The sequence below is a fragment of the Macaca nemestrina genome, chromosome 2 (genome assembly GCF_043159975.1).
Source record: "Macaca nemestrina isolate mMacNem1 chromosome 2, mMacNem.hap1, whole genome shotgun sequence".
NCBI classification, from domain to species: domain Eukaryota; kingdom Metazoa; phylum Chordata; class Mammalia; order Primates; family Cercopithecidae; genus Macaca; species Macaca nemestrina.
Genome location: NC_092126.1, coordinates 8,685,768 through 8,712,466, shown reverse-complemented (window position 1 = coordinate 8,712,466; position 26,699 = coordinate 8,685,768). Strand labels below are relative to the sequence as shown.

General features: G+C 37.9%; 1 long non-coding RNA gene across 1 annotated transcript in view; it reads left to right on the top strand.

Annotated features, from left to right (window-relative positions):
* The window catches only part of LOC105470869 (uncharacterized), a 167,942-nt gene that overhangs the window by 87,220 nt on the left and 54,023 nt on the right, over nt 1-26,699 (top strand). Inside the window, exon 3 of the long non-coding RNA XR_980825.2 lies at nt 17,125-17,187. This is a non-coding gene — a long non-coding RNA (uncharacterized lncRNA). The remainder of the gene's footprint in view (nt 1-17,124; nt 17,188-26,699) is intronic.

Genomic DNA, 26,699 nt, shown 5'->3' with positions numbered 1-26,699 from the left:
CTACTTGTTCTCTCCCCTTAGTGATTCCTCTAATTAAGGACATGGCCCTTCTGCCATTCCCCAAACGTTGAACACAAGGTTCAAAAACATTTACCAAATACGTGAAGATAGCAAAAGAAAATTAGAGAGCCAGAATGGGAAAATTGAATATTGAATATTAAACAATAATGCTTCCTGGAGCCCACCTGCAAATCACATCAGGAGAGGGTTAGGGCTGTCTGTGTCTCTCTGCAGCTCCTGCTTTCCCACGCTGGTGGGTACTGCTCTTCAGAACCACACCTGTCAGACCTTTTCCCTGACGTTTAGCCCCGTGGCCCCAACTCTGATCTTCAGTACTGCAAGCGGAGACCTAAAAGAAACTTTTTTTTTAAAATTTATTTATTATTATTATACTTTAAGTTGTAGGGTACATGTGCATAACGTGCAGGTTTGTTACATATGTATACTTGTGCCATGTTGCTGTGCTGCACCCATCAACTCGTCATTTACATCAGGTATAACTCCCAATGCAATCCCTCCCCCCTCCCCCCTCCCCATGATAGGCCCCGGTGTGTGATGTTCCCCTTCCTGAGTCCAAGTGATCTCATTGTTCAGTTCCCACCTATGAGTGAGAACATGCCGTGTTTGGTTTTCTGTTCTTGTGATAGTTTGCTAAGAATGATGGTTTCCAGCTGCATCCATGTCCCTACAAAGGACACAAACTCATCCTTTTTTATGGCTGCATAGTATTCTATGGTGTATATGTGCCACATTTTCTTAATCCAGTCTGTCACTGATGGACATTTGGGTTGATTCCAAGTCTTTGCTATTGTGAATAGTGCCGCAATAAACATACGTGTGCATGTGTCTTTATAGCAGCATGATTTATAATTCTTTGGGTATATACCCAGTAATGGGATGGCTGGGTCATATGGTACATCTAGTTCTAGATCCTTGAGGAATCGCTGTACTGTTTTCCAAAATGGTTGAACTAGTTTACAATCCCACCAACAGTGTAAAAGTGTTCCTATTTCTCCACATCCTCTCCAGCACCTGTTGTTTCCTGACTTTTTAATGATCGCCATTCTAACTGGTGTGAGATGGTATCTCATTGTGGTTTTGATTTGCATTTCTCTGATGGCCAGTGATGATGAGCATTTTTTCATGTGTCTGTTGGCTGTATGAATGTCTTCTTTTGAGAAATGTCTGTTCATATCCTTTGCCCACTTTTTGATGGGGTTGTTTGTTTTTTTCTTGTAAATTTGTTTGAGTTCTTTGTAGGTTCTGGATATTAGCCCTTTGTCAGATGAGTAGATTGCAAAAATTTTCTCCCATTCTGTAGGTTGCCTGTTCACTCTGATGGTAGTTTCTTTTGCTGTGCAGAAGCTCTTTAGTTAAAAGAAACTTTTAATATAGAAAGGGAAAAGTCTTAGGAAGGTAGATTTCACTCCCCACTTCCATGACTCATTAAGCAAAATCTGTCAAGGCAGGTCTGGGGACTTTGCATTGACATTTCTTCACCAGTATTAGCTTCCCAAAGGTCAAAGAGTAGGTGCTTACATGTGCATAACCAGAACATTCCAAAGAGTGAACTCGCCCAGAAGCGAGAGTGGTATGCCTCAAAGAAAAATTCTCACTTCCTTACTTAAGTACAGGGCAAAAAAAAAAAAAAAAAAAAAAATCACAATAAGCTTAGAACATACCCATTTTGTTCCAGTTTCAGTAAACCAAATATTGAAATGTTCAGCCGTAGAGCAGTTTTTTCAAAACTTGGGGACGATGTGACTAAGTACAGATAGCCAATGGCAAATATTTGTCATCCGTGTGTATTACTACTAATAATGAATACTTATTGAGTGAGTACTATATGCCAGGGATGGTGCTTAGCACTTTACATGCATTCTCTTCTTTAATCCTCAGAAAATTTTATGGAAAGGCACAATGATGCATTCAGGGTGTGGTTTAGGGTGTGGCTGGCTTGGCGCCCAAATCCTACCATTTATTCTTCCTCTTCTCCAGAGTTCCCAGCCAAAGAGCATATTCACCAAAGAATCAGCAGCCATATGGGTAAGTGCTGATGTTATTAATGTCTCTTATGAAAGAGGATTGGAGAAGAATGCCGAAGTTTAGGAGAGTGAAGTCATTGTAGGAGAAGCAGACCTGGTGCTACCGCCCCAGCCTTCAGCTTGGCTAGAGGCTGGAACAAATCACGACGGTGTCTGCTTCCTAAAGGGGAACCAAGAATGGGGGAAAGGGTCTTGAAATGTGACTTGAAGATATTGCCAGTAGGCCCAGTGAACTCAGTTTCTGGCTTGTAGATTAACATTCCTCCTACCTAGGAAGGATCCAGTGAGGTAGGATGGACAGTGGAGTATGGCATAAGGAAGGAAGTGAAGTTGTTGCTCCCTATGGTCAAAGAAAATTAGTGAATACAGAGGCACACAAGCATTGTCTTTTCTATTTTACAGGGGAGATAATAAAAGCCTAATGAGGTTAAATATTTTTCCCCCTGTCACAAGGCTAGAAACTGGTCTTCAAAGGCAAGCTCTCAGGCTTCAAAAAAAACTCTTAACAGTTGCCTAATAACACCACCTCTCATCCTTCACTCTTGCTATACCCTAACATACAGAACTTCAACTTTTTAAAAGTTCTCCCCCATTGTTTTAAGAAAACTCCAAGGGATATCTCTCATTCGTGTTCATGAACTTGGCTTGCCTTCATCACATCACGCCTATCACTGCTTTGCTTTTCTGCTCCAGTGGGTTTTGGGGTGTCACTACATGTGAAGCTGCTAAAATATTCCTTTCAGCAGTCTCTGGAGACCTATTGGGCTATACCTCAGGCCTCCAGGGATCCAAGGAGTCTCAGAATCTGGAGTCTTCTTGTACTGAATTTGTGCTGGCTTCAATGCAGAGATAGGGAGAAGTCCATTTCTTACTATTTCTTTAACATGGATGCCAAGGAAAGTGCCATGATATCGTTGAGCATTTTAGAGAAATGTGTTCCTTCATTTGCTGCTTGCAGAACCAGATGCTGCCTGCAGGACTGGTCAAGATGACCATGACTAACCAGTGTGCTATTCAGCCATCCCCTTCCATTTTGGTGTGTGACATCCTGTATCAAATGCCCTTGTAATTTATTTCTTGTGCCTACCCCCAAATTTCTAAGATTTTCTAAGATGTTCTTGAATCCCAAGAACAGATCAGCTTTAATTCAACCATGGAGTCTTTGAAGCATTAAAAATTGTTTCATTAATCTTTTACACAGAGCTAACACATCCCTCAGTATTAGTATGCAATAAAGAGGAAAATATATGTGAAGGGACCACGTTGGCATGGTCTACAAGTGCTGCCAGCTTTCCTACACACTACACCATGGGAATACCTAAAAGGAAGCCCTGGGCAATAGACTTGGATGTTTGCTGAGAATTGGACTTCTGACTTACCAGATTCTCCTGCTGCTCATTTCTCTCTGCTCTTTAATCACCTGGCTTTGTCTTCTGTCCTCATAATGCCAACTTGTTCAGGTTGCCTTACTGGGTAGATATCCCTATATCCCAAACACACACAGCCAACTCTCACCTCTGTTGTCACACATACTTCCGAATCAGAGACCTTTCCATCAGGTTTGGGTTCATGGAATAGAATTAGCCCCTCAGTTCTCAAACAGAGAAAATAATGTTATACACTTCTGGTATCTGAATATCCAAGTTTCTAACTGTATGCCCATCTAAAAACAAGCATATATGGAATAATATTCAGCCACAAGCATGAAAGACATAATGGCATTCACAGCAACCTGGATGGAATTGGAGACCATCATTCTAGGGAATTAACTCAAGAATGAAAAACCAAACATCGTATATTCTCACTCATAAATGGGAGCTAAGCTATGAGGATGCAAAGGCATAAGAATGATACAATAGACTTTGGGGAGGGGGAGTGCAAGGAGGATGAGGGATAAAAGAATACAAATTGGGTACAGTGTATACTGCTTGGGTGACGGGTGCACTAAAATCTCACAAATCACCACTAAAGAACTTACTCATGTAACCAAACACCAACTGTTCCCAAAAAACCTATGGAAATTTTAAAAAGAATTAAGTTAAAAAATAAAAACAAATAAAAAACAATCAAAAAACAAAATGAACAGTTAAATTTCTGGGATATCATAGCATCATGACTTAAAAAAGAAAAGGCTTATTGAATAATTCCTTTCAATCCTATCTTGCTAGACACCTATGCTATACAAGCTCTCGCCACGGATGTGATAGTGAGTCCACAGAGCTGGATAAGACCCAGGACTTCGAAGAGAACTAGTGGGAAAATATGAAACATATGTATAGAATTCTCCTAAAAATAATTCATTTTGATACTTAATATGTAATAATAATGTGAATAATTATAATTGAAGGCAGCATGATATAAGGGCCATTAAAATATATGGGCAAGTGGTTATTCCAGTTGAGGCAATAAGGAAGCGATCTGGGAAATTTTGATTACATTTTGATATATGACAAGTAGAGAATGGTTTTGTTACAAAAGGAAAAATGGTAGGACTCATGTCTTTGCAAGTGGCAAGTTGAATTTGATGTTGTTTGACCTGAATGTCAAACATAGGCACACATTCAGGGGATACAAATAGTGAGCCTGGTTGCTCATGTCAAAAATTTCAAACTATATTTCATAGGCAGTGAAAAATTTTTGAAGAGTTCTGATTAGGGGAACCCTGTGATTAGAAAGTGACTTAAGAACCTATCGGCAATATAAAGATTTGAATTGGAGACAGGCAAGAAAAGAGGCAAGGAAGGCGGCTGGAATTCTCTTTGACTAGCCTAGAGGCGAGGTGGACATGTACAGTCCTTGGGGCCTACGTCTTTATAATTAGTAATATCTATTTCTTGTTTACTTCTTATAAAATTCCTTGTATCTTATTGCAGAAAGTTGGAAAAATACTGAAGAAAATAGAATTAATCCACAATGCTTTATTTAGGAACACAGTGGCTTATATTTTTTTCTATTTACATTCTTGCTTTTTTCTGTATAATTTTGTGTGTGAATTCATATTTTTGAGGAGTTAAGATCATAATGCACATTTAGTAGTGGGTTTGCTTTTTTTTTTTTTTTTTTTTTTAATGAGATGGAGTCTTGCTCTGTCATCCAGGCTGGAGTGCAGTGGCACTGTCTCGACTCACTGCAAGCTCCGCCTCCCGGGTTCACGCCATTCTCCTGCCTCAGCCTCCCGAGTAGCTGGGACAACAGGTGCCCGGCTAATGTTTTGTATTGTGAGTAGAGACAGGGTTTCACCGTGTTAGCCAGGATGGTCTCGATCTCTTGACCTCGTGATCTGCCCGCCTCGGCCTCCCAAAGTGCTGGAATTACAGGCGTGAGCCACCACGCCCGGCCAGTAGTGGGTTTTAAACAATGTCATATCACATACATTTTCCATGCATGCTAATAAATCACTTTAATCTTTTTGAAAAATGATAGAAAATTGAATATAAACTTTTATTTATTTTTTTCTTTTTCTTTTCTTTTTTTTTTTTTTTGAGAGGGAGTCTCACTCTGCTGCCCAGGCTGGAGTGCAGTGGCATGATCTCGGTTCACTGCAAGCTCCGCCTTCCAGGTTCACGCCATTCTCCTGCCTCAGCCTCCTGAGTAGCTGGGATTACAGACACTCACCACCACGCCGGGCTAATTTTTTGTATGTTTTAGTAGAGACGGGGTTTCACCGTGTTAGCCAGGATGGTCTCGATCTCCTGACCTCGTGATCCACCCACCTCAGCCTCCCAAAGTGCTGGGATTACAGGCGTGAGCCACTGTGCCTGGCCCTATTTTTTCTTAAAATTAAAAAAAAATTATTTTTTCTTACTTATAACAGTAAATTATGTTTTCTAAAATTGAAAATTTAAAGGCACAAGGAAGAAAACAAAATTAGGCTATAAGGCCATAATTTAGAGATAAACACTGATGAGTATCCTTCAAGCATATTTTAGACACAAAAATACATTTAGAAATTAGAATAACATGGTATAACATGGTTTAAAACCTTTGTGTTTTTGCTTAACAACTAATTGGGAAATGTTTTTGTGTGTGTGTTTCTTTTTTGCTTGTGATAAAAATCATTTAAAAGTATATTTAGTGTTGCATAATATTACATCATATAGATATGTCATCATTTATTCATGCCTGACTATAATTATTTATTCATGCTTCAAAGCCAAGACTACACTCAAAGACAGCTTATTTCTTAATGCTTTCATTACAAATCAAGAAAGAAAGTAACTAAGTCTGGAAATGAGTTAGAAAGACACCAATAAAATGAACTTGAGGAGAGTAGTAAGAAGGATTCGATAAAGATAAAACCAAATAACAATGAATTGAGAAATGGAAAAATGATAAATAAATGTATTTGATGAATAAATAGAGTTGATAACACTGTTATTTGAAACTGCAGTACATTTTGATCTTCAGCCTTGGACTATGTGGATTCTTCTTCCAGCTCCACTAACAACTGTCCTGAGAGAACATACCAGTCGGGCCTAATTCTTGGCCTCACTTTTTTCGCTCCAAGTCAGCGACTTTTTTTTTTTAAAAAGAATCCATAAATATGCAATTCACTTAATGGAGTTTAAAGAAGTATAAGGAGCTTTGGCAAAATTGGGAGGTTATTATTTTGACTCAAAATATTTTAGCCTAGATTAAAATACTTCTTGGATAAGTCAGATCTCACATATATGAGAGATATATCTCAAAATCCCAAGGACAGGTTTCAAAGTCATAAGCTCTTGTATAGATTTTGAATCTGGGGAGAGGTCTAAAGCCTCCTTCTTAGATTGTTCTTACAAAGTTTAAAGAAAATAGATGAATATTCTTGCTCTACAGAGGAGGCAGCTGAAAGACTGGTTTAGTTGAGACATCATAATGTAAATTTAATGCCAAATCCCTGCTTTCATATTGCTTCTCCACGAGTCACTCACTCACTCCATAGATTAAGTGTGCTCATCTCTGTACCTTGGATTTTCTGCTGTAACCCTGAGGATGCTGTGCTTCCAAAACACTCTGAGAGATGAGAAAAGAAATTACCATTTTGAGGAACAACAACCATTTTTTTATGATTTCACTATCAAGAAGTTTATCTGACTTCAAATTCTGTTTTTCAGTTCTTTGAAAGCCTAGCCAGCTGAATTTATAAGACTAGCTCTGGGTAGGACACCAAAAACTGGCAGAATATAGCGCACCTTTGAAGATATGAAGGTCACCCACAAGTGTGATATCATTTCTTACCTCTTAATGATTGAAGCTTCATTATATTTCTCCATAACCTAACTTCAATCTTCCTTACTGAGATTATTATTTAAGATCAGAAAGTTTTCTCTGAGGAAAAGCAGTTATGTCCAAGCCTTTCTTATATTTAGTTGCAAAAAAAAAAGGTAATTTGTTATTCATTCACTCATTCATTTATTTATTCAATAAACGTAACCACTTGCTTGATCAGGCAGTCCATTAGATGCTTTGCAGGATACAAAAACGAAAAGGACATAGTTTCTGCCCTTCGGGTTTTAACAATTTTATAAGCAAGGAACTTAATATAAAACAACAACAACAAAAAGAGATAGAGCTATTCAGAGATAGGATGTATCTGAATCGGGCCCGGGATGCTTCTTTAGAAAAGTGACAACTCAACTGTACCCTGAAGAATGTGGGATTGTGGGAGTTTTATGGGATGGTGAAGGACACCCCGGTTTGTGGTGAAACAGACCTTGTCAGCCTTGTTCTACTATCCTAGGGGATGGAGTGTTTTACATTCATGTCAAAACTTACAACAACATACAGCCTGTGTTGCAGGAATATTATTTTGGCTCCCAAGTGAGAGATAAGAGGCAGAGACATTATGGAAGCACTTCTGTCTCCATGAAGCAGAAGTAGAAAGGGCTGAGAGAGGAGTGACGTTGTGGAGGGGAAGTGAAAGTCTCTGTGTGTTTAACAATCACTACCAAAAGGAAGCTTTCCTTTCATTCATATCATTTTAAAGATGCGAAGCACAGTTTATGGGCATTAATTTGTCTTTATTTATCTTCTCTAAAATAGCTGGCAGGTTCTGTACAAATGGTACCTTCTTGGCACGTTAGATAGCAGAGACACTTTCTTCCTTCAATGGGTACATCGGCATGTCCGAGTAAATCTGGAAAGTTTTGTAGCATGACTGCAATGATGCTTTCCACAAAAGCCTTAAATTGTGCCATGCACTTGTATCTCTGTAATAGCCATCCTTGCTGTTCTAAACTAAAAATGTGGCATTCATTCTGGAACATGCTCAACCCTCTGCTTAGCTGTGAACTCATGCAGGAAAACATCACCACCTATCCACACAGAAAGATTGGAAGTTTATGTTGCTCCAAAATTGGAAGCAAACGAATATTTGAGCAATTTAGACAAAATGGTTATTTTTAACTTTGGTATCATTTGAAATTTTTTGAGTCACTTACAGGAAAATTGTTGCAGTTTATTTTAGGAGTAATCAGCTTTATCACGACTAGGATAACATTTCTGAGTACAAATTAGTTATTTTTGACATTTGAGCAATGCTCTTTTGTGAGTTTTCTTTTTGTGCCAACCCTAGTACTGTGTAGTAGTTTGTGATTGAATTGTCTATATATCTGTGATAACCACATTTTAAAATGAGGTTAATAAAGATAAACTAGAAATGTTTTATTTATGTATTTGTTTATTCCAACAATCAATGATTATCTACTTTATTCCAGGCACTGTAGTAAATAACAGATTTAGGGTTGGCATAGTCTTTGCCCTTCTGGAACTTACATTCTTACAGGAGTCTGAGACACATACACAAACATCTCTACTACAATTCATAATGTTATGGATGTCTATAAGCAAAATACTGGAGCACAAAAGAGAAAATATTAATTTCGTTAGAAGAATACAAAAAATAAATCCAATGATATGACATTTTAGACAGACTTAAAGAATGAGTGCTGGTATTCAAACAAGTAGAAATGAAAGAACATTCCAGAATGAAGAAACAACATGTGTAAAGAAGTGAAAGTGTGAAGTGTCTCTGGAAAGGCAGCATAGTCAAGTAGAAAGAGCTTGGGGACATACACACATATCTGTGCCCTGCTCAGCCCTCTTACAGGCGACTCTCTTGTAGACAAGTTACTTACTCAACTTCTCTTGAAAGCTGAGATCATGTCTATCTTGATGTGCTATTTTTTTTGACTAAATAAGATAATGAATGTAAAAGCATTTGGCACATTGAGAAGGCTCAATCAATATAGTCTAACATTATTCTACAGAAACATGTTTCCTTGAAGTAGAGTATGGGGTGTGTGAATGGGAGTGTGGAGGGAGCTGAGGTCAGACAGGATAGTACCAAATGATGCGAAAGCAAAGTTATATCATTAAGAATATATTCTGAAAGTAATCAAGAGCTCTTGACTCTTTAAGCAGGTCTGGGACATGATTAGATTTAGGTTCTAGAGAGATCAACCTGAAGCTAGGAGGAGAGTAGATAGCAGAAGAGTGAAACTAAGCATGGATGGGAAGGCTATTGTAGTGACCCAGTTCAAAGAGTTTGAAGATTTGAACTCTGCGTTGGTTTTGAGCTAGAAAGAGAGAATGGATCCACAAGAAATATAGTACACATGCATTGAGCAAGTTGGCAGGGTCTGGGGACTACTAGAATGTGCCACTGGAAAATCCTAAATTATCTCCCCATGGAACACTGCTGCCTGAAGTACATACAACTTGTATTTTCTTCTACAGTAGCACAGATACATCTGCCTCTTTGTCCAGCTGCTTGCAGTTGGAAGAAGCTAAGTCCACATCGAGAGAAACATGACCATTTTTCTGCAGCTAAGTCATTTATAGGTATACAGCAGTGGAGAGGGAATTTAATTGTGCTATTTTCTAAATCTTTCGGTGTTTATTGAGAGATCTTTAACTTCTTGGGAAGAAGTTGGAATCATCTAGTAGATTCTTTACTGATTTTACAGATCAAGAAACTGAATCCAGAAATAGGCAAGTGATCTATCTAGTAATCAGAGTGTGCAAAGCACTAGATCCAGGACTCAAACTCAGCTTTTTACACTCTCAGCCCATTTCACTCTAGTGTTACTCTCCTTGATATAATGCCTTCCTTTGGAATGTAAGCAGACATCACTAACAGCTAAGGAATGAGTATTAATTTTGTCTGTCTTCATCAACACAGAGATAAATACACTATTTAATTTCCCATTTAATGATTAAATGCCAGTTGAAGGTCAAATAGAGCTAAAATATCCTAAAATTCATATGCAAATCAGTAGTAAAAATATTAGTTGATTCATGAAAGTCTACATACACAGACCTACAGAAGCACATTGCTGGAGTAAAGTCAGGCAAAATGATTTTGTTTTCTTAATTTTGAATATAAATTCATAGGGACTTGTTCAAAAAATGATGAGCTACAGAGTATAAATTAGAATTAGCCCAGGGATGATTCTACATGAATAGAAAATGTTAATTCCCCAAAATTTAAGGTGTAAGTAGCAACACAAATATTACTAAAACACTTTAAGATTAAAATCCTCTACCCTTTACAATGACTCAGCACTTATTCTTTTTGCTTGGGAACCAAATATTATACAGAACATAATTCTAAATTATTGATACCTATCTTTCTAAAGGCCACTTAAAAATAGTATGGATGTTACTTATTGTTCACATTTTGCTAAAATCTTTAAAGCATATTTAGAAACTATTTTAGAATCTCTTGATTGAAATCATTATTATGAATATAAAATCATAGATATTAGATCTGGACATGTTCCTAAATATGATATACTATTTGTGGTTCCCAATGTGATGAAATACATATAGTGAGGTCATGAGAACTTCCAGTAGGATGGGAAGAATGAATGCAAACCTACTGGGGCCTCGAGTCTAAAGGTGGAGTTATTTATCTTATCCTTGGGGCAAAGAATATTTAATGTAGAAAGAAGTTTTACAAATGGGCCAACTTGTAGAAGCAGAGAGTAGAACTGTGGTTGCCAGAGGCTGGGGGATGGAGAAAATGGAGGGGGGATGTTGGTCAGATGGTACAAACTTTCAGTTATCAAATGAACGACATCTGGGCATCTCATGTACAGGTAATGAATATGTTAAGTTGATTATAGTAATTATTGCATAATATATAGATATAGGAAATTATGTTGTAAACCTTGAATATATTTAACCTTTATATTCCAATTAAATATTTTATGATGTTAAAAAAAGCATTTTTAAATTTTCAAATGGGCCAAATGCAAAGTGCGGTAACATTGCTGTCTGGGTAAAGGAAGAAAGCGACGAACTGGGGTAAAAGAGATCTGAGTTCAAATTCCAGTTCTATCACTGCCCTGGGTTAAGGCTCTCAGTCTGTTGTCATTTTTCTCTGTTTTCGTCACCTAATGTGTAAGCAGGTGACCACTCTGAATGTTCCTTTAGAGTCTGACCTATGATTGCATGATTCTTCCATTGTCAGTGTGTTACTGTAAGCAGAGATTGGAGCAGGCTGAGAGATGAGGAGCCCAATTTAACTCAGAAATATCAAACATTAAAATGCACTTTCATCTAAACTAGTATTTTATTTTAAAAAGTGACATTTAATGAGCACTACTGAGTACCAGAGATTGTGCAAAGCAGATTAAATGTTTTCGCTCATTAAATCTTTCAACTCTATGAAGTAGGTACTATTTGGTCTTAGCAACTTCTTCACATCATAGGATATTTTTGTCATGTATCTAACAGGAAATTTAAGCAGCCTTGCTAGTGTTACTGTAAGCAGGATGTGAATCCAAGACAGCTATCTGAAAACATTACCAGAGCATCTCTTTTGACTAGAGAGAGCTCATTGGCCTTGCATGTGCCTGTCATGACCAATGACGTGCCCTCCTGCCCTGAGTTACCAGTATCGCTAGGCTGGCAACGAGTCTTAGGAAGTTTACATCATCTCTATATTTTTGAAGTTACTAAATGTGAAAAATATCATGACCTCAGTGTTCCCTTGGTGAGCCAGATTCATAGCATTACCACCACCTGCTCTTCCAAAGGTTTCCATTTAATGCAGGTTTAAAAATAAGGACTCTGAACTCTCTCTTGCTTTCTTTAGAGGAAAGGTGTAAGTCTGGTTGGAGAGTTTAAGAAATTCCAGGGTGATGCAGTGGAAAAAACAAGTCTCAGCTTTGCCACATGACCTTGCGCAAGTCAACTGCATAGGCCTTCAATTTCTCCATCTCTAAAACAGAGTGATTAAATAAGACAATTTGTTTGTAGGAAAAAGGATATGGACTGGGTTATGTGTCAGTTTATTTAAAATTCATTCAAAGCTTGAAAATGAAATTGTGCGATACTTGGTAAACATGTATTGGCTAACAAACTGCTTAAAATAGGTAGTTTAGAACCTTTTAACCCTTCCTTCCTTCCTTCCTTCCTTCCTTCCTTCCTTCCTTCCTTCCTTCCTTCCTTCCTTCCTTCCTTCCTTCCTTCCTTCCTTCTTTTCCCATCCAGACACTACTTTAAGTGCTAGAAATGCAGTTCTGAATAAATAGACAAGGCCTTTCTTTTCTTGGAACACACATTCTGGTGGTATAAGTAGAGGACATGAAAAGAATACAATGAAAAAACAGGTTTTAAAGTGATTGAATGCAAGTAGGGGTTTTATATTTCATAAAGGGCTGTTAAGATAGGTTTCTCTGAAGGGGAAACGTTTTGCTGAGATACCAATGCTGAACTGGGGCCAGTGTTGTTCTTAGGGGAGACTATCACAGACAGAAGACCCAGGAAGTGCAAATGGGCTGAGGAAGGTTTGAGCATGGCCTGTCCACACAACAGAAAGAAGGCTCCGTGTCTGGAGCCTGGGGTACATGGAGGAGAGTGGAAGAAATGGTATTAGAAAGGTAGCGCCAGCCAGGCCATGCACTGCGTGTTAAGAGCTCTGATTTGTATTTAAAAGTCACTAAAGTGTTTTCAGTATAGTTATGATGCATTTCACATTTTTAAATTATTACTTTAGCTACAGTGATTTTAGGAGGTAAGAATAGAAGCAGAAAAACACATTAGCAAAATAAAAAGTGTACCAGGATCCAGAAAACTGGAGTAACCAGAAGGATTATTGGAAAAAGTAGAAAATGAACTAAAATTGAATTTGAATGCCTCCAGTACCAGGCAATCCATTATCTTTCTTTTTTTTTTTTTTTTTTTTTTTTTTTTTTGAGACGGAGTCTCACTCTGTCGCCCGGGCTGGAGTACAGTGGCCGGATCTCAGCTCACTGCAAGCTCAGCCTCCCGGGTTTACGTCATTCTCCTGCCTCAGCCTCCCGAGTAGCTGGGACTATAGGCGCCCGCCACCTCGCCCGGCTAGTTTTTTGTATTTTTTTAGTAGAGACGGGGTTTCACTGTGTTAGCCAGGATGGTCTCGATCTCCTGGCCTCGTGATCCGCCCGTCTCGGCCTCCCAAAGTGCTGGGATTACAGGCTTGAGCCACCGCGCCCGGCCCCCATTATCTTTTAAGGCAGATGAATCTATTTTTAAACAACTTCATCTCTTGGTCATCTCTCAGAAAGTACATGCCACAATTTATCACAGTATACAGTATGTGCTCAATAAGTGTTATTTTTCCCATTCTTGCCCTGTAGTGTTCACACATCAGTCCTAGATTCATCCCTTGTGATCACACAAAATGATTTTAACCATTTAATTAAAATCCACTCAGTAAGCAGAGGCTGAACATTCTGATTTCCATTTATTTGTCTAATTGTGGACAGCTTTATATTCAGTGACAGATCAACACCATTATTTCTTTCTTTCCCATACGCCCACAATTCTTATTAGACACATGCTAGAATTGTGCTATGATGAAAACATTCTTCTTTTTTGACTATATATACATAGTGAAAAGAGGTCAGGTGTTGGGGGACTTAGGGAGGTTCAACTTTTTATCAATTTTCAAGTCCTGCTGGTCTCTTGAGGAAGAAGTACGTTCCTTAAGTGAAACCAAGTGGGTTGGCCTTAAACAACTTTAGTCACAGTGATCAGAAGACAGTTTGTGCCAGGTGGAAAGAAGGCATAGTTCTGACCTTAAGGGGCTGACTGAGCTCTGGAAAGCAAGGGAGCCAGGCAAGAGGTATATAAAGTTGTCCTGGGGCCATACAGCTGAAATTAAGACCGCTTGGGAGACCAGGTGTACGATGGCTCAGACCTACAATTTTGGAGATAATTAACTAATAGAGTGTTAGAATTATTATAGAATAATAATTATTATAGAATATTAGAATCGAATTATTCCCATATTCATACTATGTAAGCCAGGCACTTTTCTGGTTATTATAATTTGTTCTCTTCAGTTCACATTTATGTTCGTAAAGTAATTTTGAACAATTCTATCTTATATCTGTTGTTTTCAAGGAAACCAAGATATGGTGTACGGAACCACATTTGACCTAGAACATCAAAGGGAAAGCATCTCATCTCTGTGTTGTGGCATTATGGGGGAGGAATCAGCCAAATTCTTAAAGGGCATGGTTGGACTCAAGCAGAGAGAATTTAGTGATCCTTTCGCCTTTTTTTTTTTTCCAGTTAAACATTCTGCTTTGATTCTTACACCCCTTACGTTTTGTTTTAAATAAAAGAAGACATTTTCCTTGCATCATCACCACCTTGATCCCTCCTCTAAACAGATGCTTGGGTTGAGCTGTTTTCAAAATGTGGTCATCAGGCCAGAGGCATCAGCAACCTCTTGAAATTGCTAGAAAGGCAAATTCTTAGCGCCGAGACAGACTTAAATGTGGCATACTTGGGATAAGTCTGAGCAACTTCTGTTTAACAGGCCCCTCCAGATGATTCAGATGCATGCTAAAGTTTAAAAATCTCTGATCAAATTGGTCTTAAAATGAATAACTGAGAGAATCCCCACAATTTACCTGTGAGGTAGAGCAGTAATTCCTGTTGCCTGCAGTGAGCTGGAGGTGGACCTAGGATTAGAATCAGTTCTCTTCAATTCCAGGCCATGGCTCTTTCCAATGCATATGCTCTCAACCTCAGAGCTTATAAAGAACTATAGTCTAAAGGTTACTTGGAACATTATCATTCGTTTAGTTTTGTAGGTTTACCAAGCTGCAAAAAAAAAAAAAGAGTAATTTTGTATTTAGAATTATAAATTAAGAGGGTAGGCAGAGATGTGCACAGCCATATGGATATGTAGATATTTATTGAAATATCATTTATGACAGAATTTTTGAAAATAAAAAACTGAGAACTTAAATGATTAACAGATAAAAAAATGAATAAATAATTTTATAATATATCCAAATATTCTGATACTATGGAGGCATTAAAAGTCATGTTTTCAAATGATATGTGGTTATACAAAAAAATATATACTTGGTATGAAAGTACAAGAGCATAATATAAAACTATATGTATTAAAATCCTTATGTTTTAAACAAATGTGGCTAGAGATTATATTTGTAGAAAATACAAATATCAGAAATGGAAAATAATATACCAACATTGTAAAGATAATTATCACTGAGTAATAGTTTAATGGTGACTTTTTCTTCTTGCTTGTCTTTCTTGTTGAACATCTAACTACTTAATTTTTTGAACTTCATTATCCATGAGTGTTCCATCAAGCATACCAATGCCACTTTCTTATTTCAATATTAGTGCTCAACTTCTGGATAAACCAACTTCTCGATTTTCTCATGTCCTTTATTCTCATCTGGGCTATTAATTCATGAGTGTGAAGTGAACTATAAGTGTAAAGAACTCTGATAATATTATGAACCATTATTAAATATGATTACCAGCTATGAAGTTTCTTGTTTTGTGTCATATGTCTCAGCAATATTAAATACCACAAGAGAGGAAGTTGGAACTTTATTTTTCACTGAAGAAATCCCAAGTTGCTGTGTTTTTGCATATTTATTCTTCATTTATGCAACAGTGACAGGCAACTATTTTAGGAATTATCAAGAACTTTCCTCTTATTATCCCCTAATCTATCCTCTTTTCTTTCAACATGGCTTAGTCAAAGTTAAGAGAATTGTTTTGCTTTTATGACTTGCAAGAAATACTATGCAAAAACTTGTTAAACATTAAATGATAAGAATTAGAATAACAATAAATGTTTTTATCAGGATAAATGCTAATGTCTCTAGGTACACCTCATCTATGCACTTATATTCCTCACTAAAGGGAGAGAGAAAAAGGGAACAAGAGAAAAATAACTGTAGTTTATTGTGAATAAGTGCATTAATTAATTCCAAAAATATTTACTGAGTGCATATTCTGTGTGAGGCGCTGTGCTGAGCATCACTGTATAAGCACATCATGAAGTTCATAGTTTAATGGAGCTCATGAAACATTATTAGACATAGACATCAGAACTCAAAGTTAAAAAAGAGAGTAGACCAGAAGAGATGTAAAAGGTCAGTAATGATGAGCATTCAGAAGAGGAATGTGTATTTCCAATGAAACTAGAAGTTTGTTTGGAAGTGTTGAGGAGATGATGAATAGGAGATCCTTCCAAAGGGAGCATAAGCAGGAACTTCAGAGTGGCAAATGATGGCATAGACATGAAAACACAAGTAGTATTCTTTTCCTAGAGCATATATCCCCACTGACATGCTATTTTGAAGTTTGTTCACCTAGAACAGCAAATAGGAAGGCCTCAGTAAAAGGTAACTCATGATATCACACTTGGAGTAAATCGATTTGGGGAAGAAGAGGAATGAATATAGCCTGGCTACCCTGAGGACTGCTTCTGCCCAAACACACATTTCCCAAAACTCCAAACTGACTAACCAAACAAAAATTCCAACTCAAGAAATCTTGAACATAATGTGTTTTTAGAGTAAGTTATGTTGAAGGGGTCATAGATGGTTATCTATCATACACTAAATATGTGCATCCTACACTAAACTTCTCAGAAACTTTCTTACTCTTCATCTTTTTCCTTCACCTTCCCCTTCTTCCTGTGATGTGGCTCATCCTTTCCATAAGAGTGAGTATGGAATGCAGTTGACTTTCCCCTTTGGAGTGGGGATTTCTCTCCAGGAAATATTCCCAGGACAGTTTGGTACATAAAATTATTTGTCTTCTATAGGAAAGAAGCAGAAGGAGAGGTAGAAAAGGGAAATGGAGATCAAGAAGCTGTGAAATGACAGAGGTAAGATTTTATTCAGCCATGCTCTATGGCATAGGCAATATTCTATACTACCTGATACTAATGTGCCTACCTGATTTTGGGAACCCTTCAGGGCATACCCGGAGGTCTGTATTTATTTCATTAGGAAATCTTTTTTTTTTTTAATTATACTTTAAGTTCTAGGGTACATGTGGATAACGTGCAGGTTTGTTACATATGTATACTTGTGCCATGTTGCTGTGCTGCACCCATCAACTCATCAGCACCCATCAACTCGTCATTTACATCAGGTATAACTCCAAATGCAATCCCTCCCTCCTCCCCCCACCCCATGATAGGCCCCGGTGTATGATGTTCCCCTTCCCGAGTCCAAGTGATCTCATTGTTCAGTTCCCACCTATGAGTGAGAACATGCAGTGTTTGGTTTTCTGTTCTTGTGATAGTTTGCTGAGAATGATGGTTTCTAGCTGCATCCATGTCCCTACAAAGGACACAAACTCATCCTTTTTTATGGCTGCATAGTATTCCATGGTGTATATGTGCCACATTTTCTTAATCCAGTCTGTCACTGATGGACATTTGGGTTGATTCCAAGTCTTTGCTATTGTGAATAGTGCCGCAATAAACATACGTGTGCATGTGTCTTTATAGCAGCATGATTTATAATCCTTTGGGTATATACCCAGTAATGGGATAGCTGGGTCATATGGTACACCTAGTTCTAGATCCTTGAGGAATCGCTGTACTGTTTTCCATAATGGTTGAACTAGTTTACAATCCTACCAACAGTGTAAAAGTGTTCCTATTTCTCCACATCCTCTCCAGCACCTGTTGTTTCCTGACTTTTTAATGATCGCCATTCTAACTGGTGTGAGATGGTATCTCATTGTGGTTTTGATTTGCATTTCTCTGATGGCCAGTGATGATGAGCATTTTTTCATGTGTCTGTTGGCTGTATGAATGTCTTCTTTTGAGAAATGTCTGTTCATATCCTTTGCCCACTTTTTGATGGGGTTGTTTGTTTTTTTCTTGTAAATTTGTTTGAGTTCTTTGTAGGTTCTGGATATTAGCCCTTTGTCAGATGAGTAGATTGCAAAAATTTTCTCCCATTCTGTAGGTTACCTGTTCACCAACTTATTTTAATGGCAAAGCAGGCACCTTAGCTATGGTTGTTGTGAAGTACACCACAAAAGTTTCTCGTAAGATGTGTTAGGCAGTGACTCACGGACTTACATTTTGTTACTCTCATTGAATCCTCCCATCTGGAAGGTGGTAGGACTGAGACCCTAGCCCACCACTATCTTATTCCAGAAGCTTTTTTTTTTTTTTTTTCTTTTTGGCATGACAGCAATCTGCCTAGTGAATCAAAAGAGGTTAGTGTTGAAGGAGCTAAATGAGGAATAAGAGTTTGGGGATGGAGAATTTAACAGAAAAATGCTGTGATGAAGAAAGGAATCTAAAGATTTGGTTTTGTTTAAGTTATTGAATACGGATAGGTGATAATATGTGACATTCCAAAAAACAGTAATAAAGAAGGAAGGGTAATACAGGAGTCCAGCAAAACACCTGAGACACATAGTTCTGGTGGCTTTTCCAGGAGATTTGATGCCAAAGAGATTTTTGGTTTGGCAGGACGGTGGCTGTGAGGAATGATTTATCACAATGCTTTAAGATAGGAAAGGTGGGGTCTTTTTTTGTGAGCCACAGGAAGAGTTAAGCCCCTCTGAGGCAGTGGTCCCAGCTTTGTCTATAAATTAGAATCACTTGGGGAAATTTAAAAACACAAATGCCCAGCCCTACCTCAAATTTTCTTGTGATAGACTTGAGGTGAAACTTCAGTAGTGGTAGCTTCAGTAGTTTGCTAAAGGTCCCAGGTGATTCTAATGTGCAGTCAGAATCAAGAATCCTGCTCTAAAGGGATTAATAATCAAAGGAAAGTGGAAATGATCATGAAAGAGTCAAATATTAATGAGCAAAATAACCAGTAATTTTCTTATCTTTGTAGGAAATTTTATATATAGCAAATATACCTATGTAAACCAGAAAATACTCATTTTTTAATTTCTATGTTAGTAGTATTCCTGATGTTAAAATTTGCTTAAAAGAGAATGTATAAAAACAGCAGATGCTTTTGGGTAACTGTATACAGGTGAAGTGTTTTTTTCTATTCCTTCATATGTTTTGTTTCTTTCAAAAACAGACTTTGTGCTAATTCTATAATCAGACTATACAAATAAGACACAAAGCAAAATCCACATATTGAACCATTATATATATAATATAGAAATATATACCTATAATTACATAATTTGAGAGTTGTTCATATAAGAAAAGATCATTTAAACATAGTAACTGTTCAGACTTTTAAAATTAATTATTGACTTTAAATATCACTCACCTTATCAAATAAAAAATGCATTCACGTGGTCACCAAATGCTAGTGACCACTGCACAATTTTTATTTATTTTTTCACTCACTACAATGCCTGTAGGCAGGTGCTTTCATCAACTCCCTCTTATAAGTGAGGAAATAAAAGTATAGGGGACTTAATTGCCCAGGATCAAGAGGCTGTGAAATGGCAAAGGTGAGATTCTATTCAGTCTTGCACTATAGCATAGGCAATATTCTGTACTCTCTGATATTAATGTGCCTACTTGATTTAGGAACCCTTCAGAAAACACATGGAGGTCAGTACTCATCTGGAAATCTTGCCCACTTAATGTTAAGGCAGACACCTAAGCTGTAGTTGGTGCCAGCTACGCAACAAAACTTCCACCTGAAAGAATGAATAATAAAAGAAATTCAACAGCCACTGTGGAGAACAGTATGGAGGCTCCTCAAAAAACTGAAAATTAAACTCCTGCACGATCCAGCAATTCCACTGCTAGGTATTTACCCCAAAGAAAGAAAATCAGTACAATGAAGAGATAAACTCCCATGTTTATTGCAGCACTTTTCACAATAGCCAAGATTTGGAATCAAGTGTCCATCAACAGATGAATGAATAAAGAAAATGTAGTACATACAGACAATGGGATATTATCCAACCGTAAAATATAAAATCCAGATATTTGCAACAACACAGATGGAAATGGAGGGCATTATGTTAAGTGGAATAAGCCAGGCACAGAAAGATAAATGTAGCATGTCCCCACTCATGTGGGAGCTAAATTTAAAACAATTGAACTCATAAAGATAAAGGGCAGAATGATGGTTACCAGAGACTGGGAAGGTTAGTGGGCAGGGAGGGGAAAGTGGGGATTGTGAATGGGTGCAAAAATATGGCTAGATAGAATGACTAAGATTCAGTGTTTGATAGCACAATGGGGTGACTATGGTCAACAATAATTTATTGTGTATTTTACAATAGCTAAAAGAGTAGAATTGAAATGTTCTCAACACAGAAATTATAAATGCTTGAGGTAATGGATACCTCAATTACCCTGATGTAATAATTATACATTGCATGTGTGTATCAAACTATCACATATACCCAATAAATACGTACACGTAATATGTACCCATAAAATTTTTAAAAAAATCAATGGCAGGTTTCTTATCACAGTGACATGGGTTACTTTCATAAACAGTAAAAAGTTTTAAAAATAACCTCAAATCTACAATAGTTGCTGAATCTTAAACTTGTCACACATTGAATATTAAGTGCCGAGAGTTAAGAGCTATTTTCCACTTAAATAACAACAATTCGAGGAAGTGGTGGTGATCAGTCATCATTAGCCTTCACTTTAGTTTAATAGCCATTTAGTAACAACAGAGATAAATTTTATAGGTGCTAATTGACTCTGCAAGAAACCTTTGAAGCTCTCCCACTAGCTTAGGACTTTTTTCTTTGAAGCCTTGTTTTAACTAAAGTGCCCCAGTAAAAACCTGGGAAAAATATACTTTAGAGAAAAAGATGCTGGTAAAAACCTTTGCACTATATGAATAATTGTAAAACTATGGTTTAGTGACTGTGAGCAAAACAAACCTGACCAGTACTTGACCACAAAGGACTCCCCGAGTTACTCTAAAAGTTTTTTGAGGAAGTACTTAAGAAGATTTTGAATATGTTATCAGTCTATTCTCTTAACATTAGGAAGAGACGAGAAAACAGCCTACATATTTACAGCACGATACAGTTTTCATAACTCATTTGATCCACATAAAAACCTTATATGATCTGAAGATCAAATAGGTAAAATAACTCACCCAAGGTCACCCTACCAATGAATAGAAAAACTGGAATTCAATTAAGTGAACTAGAGCAAGGTTCCTTTCACTACACCGTAGCTGCCTTGCACATTCACTGTATTGTTGAGTTAGAGAAGTTGAATTAGAACAAGTAAGGAAATGAGGTACAAGTCTAGACATGGAAGACCTAAGAAGAAAGTGAGGAGATGTTTTAAAAGTACACTAGTGCTAAGCATTTACATTCTAGTTAAGCTCCAGGTTGACTAATATCCAATAAAAAGCCAGGCCTAATGAGAACAAAATAAAATCATATACAAGAATCTTTATTTTGACCCAGGAATTATTCCAAGCTTGTTTCCCACCCATTTGCTTCCACCTTCTTTCTTCCCTGGCTGTCCATGGTCTTCATATCATTTACAAGTTGTGAATTTGGGAGATAGCAAAAAAAAAAAAAAAAAAAAGAGAAAGAAAGAAAAAGCAGTGTTCTAGAGAAAAACAGAGTGGGCTGGTTGGAAGATGACACCTTGGAATGGAATGGTGCAGAATTGACTTTGCCAAGGAGAAGGAGAGAAATGACTTCATTTCATCGTAACTATGCTTGAAAGAATGGAGTAGATGACCCCTTACAGCCACTTCCACTTGCCAGATTTCATATGCAAAATTACTCCTTTTTAATCCCTCAAAACACTGGAAAGGTTTCAAAAGACAAGTAATCTTAGCACATTCTGTCCTTTGAGAACCGTGGATGAAAGGGGCACATAAATTTCTGTTACTAGTTACATGCAGTAATTTTAGTTGGATTTCCCTGATGCATCTCCCCTTTTGTAGTATTTCTCAGGGAGTATGCATATGTGTGAGAGTGTGTGTGTGTGTGTGTGTGTCTGTACGTGTGTGTGTCTGTGTGTGTCTAAGTGGTTTTGACCTCAGGATTCTCTTTGATTTATAGGCAGCTCAGCTCTGTAAGTTATGCTGGGATGGTTTCAGAGTCTGTTTGTTCTGGCATCCCAATAAAGCTTTGCTTCCCATGGCAACTCCAGCCTACGAAGCAAGGCCTCAGGGAAAACACAGCTTTCATTGCCAGAATGAGGCAATAGCACTTTTGGGGTGCTATTTTGCTGGGTGGTGTATTAATTCTTAAGCAGCTCCACTCATGGAAGACTGAAAAAACTTTACAGTCTGAATATTGCCACAGAAAGCAGCAATCTCAGTTTCTCTCAAACAAGTTAATTGATTCCGTGAGACTTTATTTAATTTGGGGTTTTTCAGGTACTGTCTGCACAGTAGCAAGATTGTGGGACATGACCTTAATGAGTGGTTCCAACATATGCATGTTCCCTTCTAAACAGTCTTCCCCTTTATAGTCTCAACTTCAAAGTTTAACCTTAAGGTCAATTTTTGACTCTCACTGATGCTCTTCCCTGCTTGTTTTCAAAACGAACCTGTGTTTCTCAGCCTTGGGTGAATTACCCAGGGAGCTTCCAGTAAATACCAATGCCCAGACCCTACCATTAGAGATTCTAATTTAGTGGTGGCATGGGGCAGGGTTTGGGATATCAATAGTTTTCAAAGGTCCCCAGGATATTTTAATGTGCAGCCGGTGTTAAGCACCATTGATCTGGTTCATTTCCTTTGAGGTCCTGAGAAGGGAAGTAACTTACTTAAGGTCATTAAGCAAATAGGTTTATTTTTGACCACACATGTTGACTTGTGGTTGATTAAAATGCCTATGCGTAGTTAATTATTCTCTGTTATTATCTACATAACGTTCATGCTATTTTCATTGTAAATCAGGTAGTCCGTGGTAGTTGAGTCCCAAAATACAAGGTGTTGACTTCCATTGCATGTTGTACCCACCAGAATCTGCCAGTTGCCGTTAGGAGTGTGACTATGGCTAGGAGAGGAGAAAAAATGGTGCCAAGGTAGCAGACCACACTGCATTTCCTGACAACATGTCTTCTGTATTGGAAAGCTGACTTATTTCAGTGGTAAACAGAGCTCCTGGATATTTAATGAAATTGTTCTCAGTATGGCCTGGTGATGAAGATGCTCTAGTGGGCTCTGTATACTCCTGACCTCACTTCTGTATTGTTCAGGTAGGTCTAAGTGTGTCACAGAGTGTGAGACTTTGGCAGCGTTGTAAGCCAACTAGTTCATGATTACGCCAGTCTTGTGCCAGGAGCTCTCAGCTTATCAGTGTGTTTGTGGTTGAAGTCCAAAAATAAGTACACATTTTATTTTCTGTTGTTGCTTCTGTGTGATATTTGCTAAGAAATAAAATCATTTTCAGTAATGATTTTTTCGTAACTTTTTAACATATTTTTACATATTATGTATATTACATAAATGTAATTTTCTATTACAAGGCTTATTTCAAAACCATAACACAATGTCTAAATGTATGTTCTTATTTGTTTACCTTTGATTTTTTCTTTTACTACAAAAATTAATCATTTAGCTAAAATTACTGTTAATGTAATATGAATACATTTAATTTAGGTAAATTTGGTTTAAATTAAGAATGTATAAGATTGATTTTATAAACCTACACACACACACTCACACACGTGAATAAGAATGTAGCTTTCTGGAACTATAATTGTGTTCATATGAAGAATGCTACTTATAGCTGCCCAGCGACTTTGCTTGTAAAGGGAAACAGATTCAGAAGCAGAAGTTTCAAAAAGAGAGAATTTACATTAACACTTGGCTTCTTATTGCCTCCATCAATAGTTTCCCTCCCCTCAACAGACAGACAACTTCACCGAAAAAGGAGGGAACTCCCTAGAACTTCTACTCTTCTAGCCAGTGCCCCCAAGTCTCTTTGCCCCAATCTTTTGCCTCTATGTCCAAATGACCCACATATTTCCACATACAAAGATACAAACATTTAGAGAGTTATACCAGATTTCTCTCACTGAATGGAAAAGCTAGAAGGTCTCTTAGAGAAAATATAATGTAAGATCTCTGGGCCGGGTGCAGTGGCTCACGCCTGTAATCCCAGCATTTGGGGAGGCTGAGGAGGGCAGATCACCTGAGGTCAGGAGTTCAAGATCAGCCTGACCAACAAGTGTAACCCTGTCTCTACTAAAAATATAAAAATTAGCTGGGCATGGTGGCGGATGCCTGAGGCTGAGGCAGAAGAATCACCTGAACCCAGGAGGCGGAGGTTGCAGTTGACTGAGACCATACCATTGCATTCCAGCCTGGGCAATAAGAGTGAAACTCTGTCTCAAAAAAAAAAAAAAAAAAAAAAAAATCTATGTATTCTATGTATTTTGCCTACCCTTCCCTACCCTACCATCTGTTCTCATTTCACAGATGAAATGTCTGAGGCTCAGGGAAGTTAAGTGACTTGCCCATACTCAAGCTGGGTGAAAACCTAGGGCTCAAATATTCTCAGGAGTTCTATTTCTCTGCTTTATAAAATGAAATTATTATAATAAAAAATTAGCTAAATGTTAATGTAATAGCTCCAATGTGCTCTTCAGGATTGTTTTATGTGTATAATACATGTACATTAATCCCGTGTACATAATTCACTTGTTTAACTCTTGGTTATCCATACTCATAGAAGCAACACTCCTTTTGATAGGCATCAGTTGTTGAGTAGAACACCAAAGATCGCTGGAGCTTGAAGGCACACTTGGTATCACTACTCCAACACACCTATTAGCCGGGAAACGGAGACCTAAAGAAGGCATGCAAATTCTCAAAATCACTCAGATGTTAAGGAAGCTTCTAGAATATGAGCAATTAATCTTGTTTTATCTTAGGCTTAATATTTTCAGAATTCCATGATAAATAGTATGAAAATTGCGACTACCAAGTATGTCACAAGAGAAAAAGAGAAAGCTTCTAACAGAAGTCCAGAAGTGTGACTTGAGTCCTCTTAGTGATCTCAGACAAACATCTCTCGGCTTGTCAACTCCACCAACTGTCAAATGGGGCAATAGAGTAGAAGACCTTTACAGTTCTGCTTTTTTCTGAAAACCTTTCTTTTCAATGAAACTGGCAGCTTTGAGAACCAGTCAGTTGACTATGATTACTGAATGATGGGAGAGAAAACTCTATATTAAGCCATGCTCCACTGCAGAAGTGTTTTTTCCAGGTTAAGAAGGGCTATGGAGCAATGCAATTGGAGCACTGATGTAATTACTAATGTCCATGGAAGTGTGCAGGCTTTCCCTTTTGGTTCTCTAGATAGAGGATATGTGAGTCTCAAAAGTACAAAAAGGGGAAGCTGGGCACAGTGGCTTATGCCTGTAATCCCAGCACTTTGGGAGGCTGAGGCAGGAGAGTTGCTTGAACCTAGAAAGCGGAGGTTGCAGTGAGCCCTGATCACACCACTGCACTCCAGCCTGGGAGACAAGAGTGAAACTGTCTCAAAAAAAAGTACAAGAAGGGAAAAAAAAGAACAAGAGAAGCTCTTGAGGTTAAAGCATCTTACACTTCATACACATAATTCTTTTTTGGTGAATATTTTGTTTTCCTAAAAAGTAAGGGCATCTTAGAAGAGGCCTCTTTGTGAATAGTCTCTTTAGAGGAAAGGGGGTAAATAAAAGCACCAAGTCTCCAAATTACAGATAATCTGGAGACCATGCTCTCACAAGCTCAATTTATCAAGAGCAATGAGGAAATACTTCCTAATCTTCAACCCAGGGTGATTTAGGCCCAGAGCTCTTGAGAAAGTAAGGTGGGTGTAACCTAGTCTAAGTGACTGATTCTTCATGGGGTTTAAAATGGCTCAGGAGAGAAAGTGCAGATGATAGCAACCTCACCTGTGGTGACTTAGCTGTCTCAGAGCTTACACATTCTAATGAATGCTCTGGAAGGAAAAGGCCCCAGGTGATCTGCAAAGTAGCTTTTAGGGTCAAAATGTTCCTATGATGCTGCTGGTTATACTTTCTGGCACAGATAAAAAGTGCACTTATAACACTGAATGCAAATAGCCTACTCTTGCATCAGGTCCCTTTCATCAGAGCCAGTGGTCCTATCAATTCGAGGAATTTCGTTTTTGGTATCCTGAATAGTGAGGATAAAAAAAAAATCGGTGTTTTTTTGCTCCCAAGGGCTGGAAGAGTTTTTCACCCAAGAGCCAAATTTGTCTTTCTCTTGTAGATGACAGGGTGAGTGTAGGTGTTTGTTTTACATTAGGATGACAAGCTGTGCATACCTTTCTGAGGCGAGGTCTGGGTGTACTGGGGTGTGTCCCAGAGGAAGTCAATGTTCAGAGCTTTATTTTGTGTGTGTGAGCTATTCAGTTTAATTATACCCATGCTGCTAACTTGCTTTTTATTATTACTCTTATTCACTTTAATATTCCCTTCCCTTGGCTAAGCAT